The sequence below is a fragment of the Lathyrus oleraceus genome, chromosome 4, assembly GCF_024323335.1.
Source record: "Lathyrus oleraceus cultivar Zhongwan6 chromosome 4, CAAS_Psat_ZW6_1.0, whole genome shotgun sequence".
NCBI lineage: Eukaryota > Viridiplantae > Streptophyta > Magnoliopsida > Fabales > Fabaceae > Lathyrus > Lathyrus oleraceus.
This window is the reverse complement of record NC_066582.1, coordinates 300,840,176-300,846,568: the sequence shown is the minus strand read 5'-3', so window position 1 is coordinate 300,846,568 and position 6,393 is coordinate 300,840,176. Positions and strand designations below refer to the sequence as shown.

The 6,393-nt window shown below is 34.4% G+C and overlaps 1 long non-coding RNA gene across 1 annotated transcript; it reads right to left on the bottom strand.

The window, feature by feature from the left end:
- Positions 1–437: 437 nt before the first annotated feature.
- Positions 438–2,547, bottom strand: LOC127135470 (uncharacterized). The gene is made up of 3 exons (XR_007808570.1): positions 2,368–2,547; positions 1,909–1,968; positions 438–747 (listed from the first exon to the last, which is right to left on the bottom strand). It is a non-coding gene; the product is annotated as an uncharacterized LOC127135470 (long non-coding RNA).
- Positions 2,548–6,393: the final 3,846 nt, after the last annotated feature.

Here is a 6,393-nt window from a genome sequence, read left to right as displayed (position 1 = left end):
CGAAGTGTACTAGACTTGCGTTTATGGCACCATACATGATGTATGCGTTAGAGTTGGTACTAGACTTGCGTTTATGGCACCATACATGATGTCTGCGTCATGGGGAGCTCTAGTATTGTCGGTAAAGAAGAAATATGGTAGTATGAGATTTTGTTTTTATTATCGAAAACTGAATAAGGTTACTATCAATAACAAATATCATATTCCTAGAATTAAAGATCTTATGGATCCGTTGATTGGAGCTTGTGTGTTTAGTAGGATCGATTTAAGGTCAGGCTATCATCAGATTTTAGTGAAGGTTGAAGATATTCCAAAGATAGTGTTTAGGACTCGATACAGTCACTATGAGTATTCCTTTATGAGACAGCCTATGTCCCATTAGTGAAATTCTAAAATAAAATACAGAAAATTTAAAAAATTTAAATAACAAGACTGAATTAATTAAAATATACTACTTCACATATATATGCTTCAAATATGTTTTACATAAAGTTTGACACCGTTAAGACTAGTGGTCTTGCCACGTAGATAAAACTTAAAATAAAAGTACATGAAGAAAATCAAAAGAAAGCTTAACAGAAGGACCTCCTAAGTCCAACATGACTGACACTTATACTGACTGTATATAATATTACGAACTAGTAACGATGTGATAAGCGTTTGACAAAACGCTAGCAACCTTCAGCCTTGACATTATCGTAATCTGTCACTCCATAGCCTTCCCTCCTAAATGGTCTAGCTCGTCGCCTGATCGTCATAGATCAATCCAAAGATGCAAGACAAAAAGAATACAGGGCTAAGATTTACGTACAAGTTTAAAAGTGGGAATAGGATGTAAAATAGTAATATATATATATATATATGACAGTCACAATTATTCGAACAAGCGTATCTTTATCCCATACTTACCTATACTCTATAAGTGTTTATTCTAATGCATCCCTGAACTATATGCTGACTCAGGCCACTAAACGCTGTCAAGGATACCTATCCCATTTACCAAGATCAGATATCACAAGACCACATGCCACCAACGTACTCCCAATTACCAAGAGCTACGCCACCTAACTTCACATGGAGTCCAGGTGTTATAAGTCGATCGTCCCTGAGGATTCAGGCCAAGACCCTCGTCTTTCCTAGCATGCATAAATAATAATCCCCGTCGGGATTGTAGGCGACTGATCAACCTCGTACGTCCCATACCGCACGGCAGTGGACTTACACATTCCTCAATGCAGGTCTATATGATCGCCCAACCATCTTGTAGCAACTCTTAACCATAAGTATTTAGTTAATATTTGAGAAATATCGTATCAACCTTTCAGGTCATAGTTATTATCTAATTACTTCGATTGAGTGCCAAGTCCATTAAATGTCTTGTCTATTTCTCCTTGGTGTGATCCTTATCTCTATATAACTAGTTCAGTTTATACAGTGAATAATGTATGGTTGACTTCCCAGGTAAGAGAGGTGGACCGTAAAGGACATGGTCGACCAAGTCTTATCCTTAGCCAGAACCCAACCGAATACAACTACTTAATGTATCCAACTTCCCTTATTTCATTGGGGATCTAACACTTAATATCTAATCAATGGTGTTGTTTCTCTACTTAATAGATCATTTTCTTAGTCTATCAATCACAATCATTCAAGTATAAATAAAATAAACAATTAGACAATTAATCAAACAATGTAAGCACAATACAACCTCAAATTGTCATAGATCATTCTTATGATAAATAATTAAGGCCGGCATAACCTCGCTTAGTGATTTAGGAAAATCATTATTCGAGAATAGGCTCTCCTTACTTATTTATCGCTGGTAGGGTTTGGGTCACCACTACCCACATATATATATTAAGCTATTTTACGCTAACCGTCCCAACGTATACGAGACCTTGCCCCCACCTTTTGTTGTTGATCGTTGTTGAAAGTCCACGAGCGTTTTCTCTGATGTTTGCCCAGAACCTAATTTACGATAACCGTTGAATTGTACGAAATTTATAAAATAATTAGAATATAATTTATGGTTAAATAAACATAATCCCGTTACAAATTAAAATATTTATTTATTTAAAATATTTAATAATAACCTCCACTATACTTAAATCATTATTAAATTCAAGTATAAACTAGACTATACTCCCGTTTGAATTTGTTTGTTTTAGAAAATTATCAAGAGTGTATTCCTAATAACATTTTAATTTTATAATAATACTTGGGTATTATAACAACTTAAAATGGTAAAACTTATCTTGGACTTTATAAGTTCAATATCTCAACGTCTTAACGGAAATTTAAATCAACATCTTAAAATAACCTTTATATAAATAAAATAATTAAAATAATTAAATTATAACGACTTACCGGTTACTTATGAAAATGATTTGAGCAGAACTTTGACGTATCAAACTCCTTTAAAACTTTAGAAGAACTTTGACCCCAAAATAACTTTAAAAACTACAAACCGACACCGTAAAAACTTCGACAACTAAAACTAATATTTCTATATGAAGAAACTAGAGAAAGAAGGAAATGAAGAGGTAAGAAAGATGATTTGTGAATGAATGAATGAAAATGGGGTGAGAAAGACCCCTATTTATACTAGTTGTAAGATATTAAAATAATGTAAATTTATCTCCTTTTGCCCATGCTTTCTAACTTTTCAACTCTTGCTAGTAAATATGTCTTTGTCAAATATTTACAAGTCTTGCATGAATAGTTTTATAGGTGTTCTAATATGACTTTGTGAAAATAGTTGGTGAGAGATGTATGAAAGTTTGACTTTTCTACCATTTCATGACATATGATCATGTAGAATAAAATACATTTCTTTTATAAAATGAAAGGATAATAATAATAATAATAATAATAATAATAATAATAATAATAATAATAATAATAATAATAATAACAAGGATAATTATTTAATATATTTATTAACTTAAGGTTATTTTATTTACTATTAGTTTGTAGAGTAAAATAATGATATTCAAATCAAATAACATCAAATAATATAATAACAAAAGTAATAATAATAAAAATAATATGGATAATTAATTAACTTAAAATTAAGTATTTTAAATGACTAATTTCAAAGTTTAGTTTGTAAAATAAAACGATAATATTCAAATTGAATAATAATATTAATAATAAAATAAAGAGTAATTAGTTGATAAATTAATTATTATAGCTGCTAGTTTTAATGTTTAGTTTGTAATAATTAGCGATGTTAAAATCTCAATTATAATCATATATATTATTTAAGGTATGGAAAATTAGGATGTTACATTACCACCCCCCTTAAAAGAAATTTTGTCCTCGAAATTTAACGTACCTAAAACATATGTGGATACTTTTGACGCATGTCCTCTTCTCTTTCCCAGGTAGAATCACCAGTTACATCATCCCACAAAACTCTAACCAATGGTATCTGCTTTCCACGAAGTTCCTTAATTCGATGATCTAAAATTTTGACAGGTAAAGCCTCATATTCTAGGTTATCTCTAAGTTCCACACTTTCAGGCTCAATGACATGTGAAGGGTCAGGATAATACTTCCTTAGTTGTGATACATGGAATACGTCATGAAGATTAGACAGGTTTGGCGGCAAAGCAATGTGGTATGCCACAGGTCCAATCCGTCGTAGAATTTGAAAAGGCCCGATAAACCTTGGTGTTAACTTCCTAGTTTTGATTGCTCGTGCAATTCCCGCTCTAGGAGTTACCCTAATGAACACGTGATCTCCTGCCTCAAATTCCAAAGGTCTTCTCCTTTTATCACTATAACTCTTTTGACGATCCTGTGCAACTTTCATCTTTTCTCTAATAAGCTTAACCTGGTCTGTTGTTTGTTGCACAAATTCTGAACCCAATATTTTATTTTCTCCAACTTCATACCAGAATAAAGGCGTTCGACACCTTCGTCCATACAATGCTTCATATGGAGCCATGCCAATACTTGAGTGAAAGCTATTGTTGTAAGTAAACTCAATCAATGGTAAGAACTCATCCCAACTTCCTTTGTGTTCAAGAGTACACGCTCTTAGCAGATCTTCTAACGACTGAATTGTCCTTTCTGATTGGCCATCTGTTTGGGGATGATAAGCCGAACTTAACCTTAGTTTGGTTCCTAGCTCTAAATGCAACTGACACCAAAACTTTGATGTGAATCTGGGATCTCTATCACTGACTATACTTGTAGGTATCCCATGTAATCTAACAATTTCCTTTACATATATCTGAGCTAGTCTCTCTAAGCTAAACGTTTGGTTGATGGGAATGAAATGTGCACTCTTTGTCAACCTATCAATGATTACCCAAATTGCATCATGCTTCTTCTGAGTTTTGGGCAAAGCAGTTACAAAATCCATAGCTATTCCATCCCACTTCCACTCCGGAATGTCTAAAGGTTGTAATAATCCAGCTGGCCTTTGATGTTCAATCTTTGCCTTCTGACATATCAAACAACTTTGAACATACTCTGCTATATCCTTCTTCATTCCAAACCACCAAAACATTTTCTTCAAATCTTGATACATCTTTGTGGCTCCTGGATGAAAACTCATCTTACTTTTGTGGCCTTCTTCCAAGATTAACTTTCGAATATCCTGGTTTTGAGGTATACATAACCTTTCTCCAAACCTTAGGATTCCATCACTCCTTATGTTGAAATCCCCATTTTGACCATCTTTGATAGTTTCCTTTATATTCATTAATTGGTCATCAAGTTGTTGTTCATCTTTAATCCATTTTAGATATTCATTAGACACGACAATAGTGCCTATGAACATACTTCCTTCACTATGATGTACTCCTAAGTTTAAATCCATAAATTGGTTAATCAACTCTTCTTCCTTCAACATCATTGCAGACACATGAAGTGTCTTTCGACTCAAGGCGTCTGCTACAACATTGGCCTTTCCTGGATGATATTGTAACTCAAAATCGTAGTCCTTTAAAAATTCTATCCAACGCCTTTGTCTCATGTTTAGATCTTTCTGATCAAATAAATACTTCAGGCTTTTGTGATCACTTAACACAGTGAACTTTGATCCGTAAAGATAATGCCTCCAAATTTTTAAGGCAAACACAATTGCTGCTAACTCTAAGTCGTGAGTTGGGTAGTTTCTCTCGTGCACCTTCAACTGTCTTGATGCGTAAGCTATCACTTTCCTTTCTTGCATCAACATACAACCAAGACCTTGGTATGACGCATCACAATACACATTGAATCGTCCTAATGGGTCCGGTAAGATGAGTATTGGTGATGAAGTCAATCTCTCCTTCAACTTCTGAAAACTTTCTTCACACTCTTTTGTCCATTCAAAGTTCTTACCCTTCCTCGTTAACTGAGTCATAGGCAAAGCGATCTTTGAGAATCCTTCAATGAACCTCCGATAATATCCAGCTAGTCCAAGAAAACTTCGAATCTCACCAACATTCTTTGGACTTTCCCACTTTGTTACTGCTTCGACTTTACTCGGGTCTACTGCAATACCTTCTTTACTGATAACATGACCAAGAAATTGTACCTCCTTCAACCAAAATTCACATTTCGAGAATTTCGCGTACAATTGGCGGTCCTTTAATATTTGTAGCACAATTCTCAAATGTTCTTCATGCTCTACCTCATTCTTGGAATAAATCAAAATGTCATCAATGAAAACTACAACAAAATGATCTAAGTACGACCTAAAGATCCTATTCATGTAATCCATGAATACTGCTGGAGCATTAGTCAAACCAAATGGCATCACTAAGTACTCATAGTGTCCATAACGGGATCTGAAAGCTGTTTTTGGAATATCATCCTCCTTCACCCTAATCTGATGATATCCATACTTCAAGTCAATCTTCGAGAATATCGATGCTCCCTTTAACTGGTCCATCAAGTCATTGATTCTCGGCAAAGGATACTTGTTTTTTACAGTAGCTTTATTAAGTTGTCTGTAATCTACACAAAGTCTAGAAGAACCATCCTTCTTCTTAACAAACAATACTGGAGCTCCCCATGGCGATACACTCGGTCTAATAAATTCCTTCTCTAACATCTCGTCTAACTGTTTCTTTAACTCAGCCATCTCTAAGGGTGACATTCGATAAGGAGATATAGAAATTGGTCCAGTGCCTGGAACCAAGTCTATAGAAAACTCCACTTCCCTAACCGGTGGTAAACCTGGAACCTCTTCTGGAAAAACTTCCGGGAATTCACAGACCACTGGAATATTTTCAAAACTAGGGGTTTCTCCTTCTGACATAGAGAATAACATCATAAATTTTTGGGTGAGAGTTTCCACCTTTATGACTTCTCCACTATCTTCTCCAAACGTTAAAATTTTCTTCTTGCACCCCAAGTTTACATCGTTGGCTGATAACCAATCCATTCCTAAGA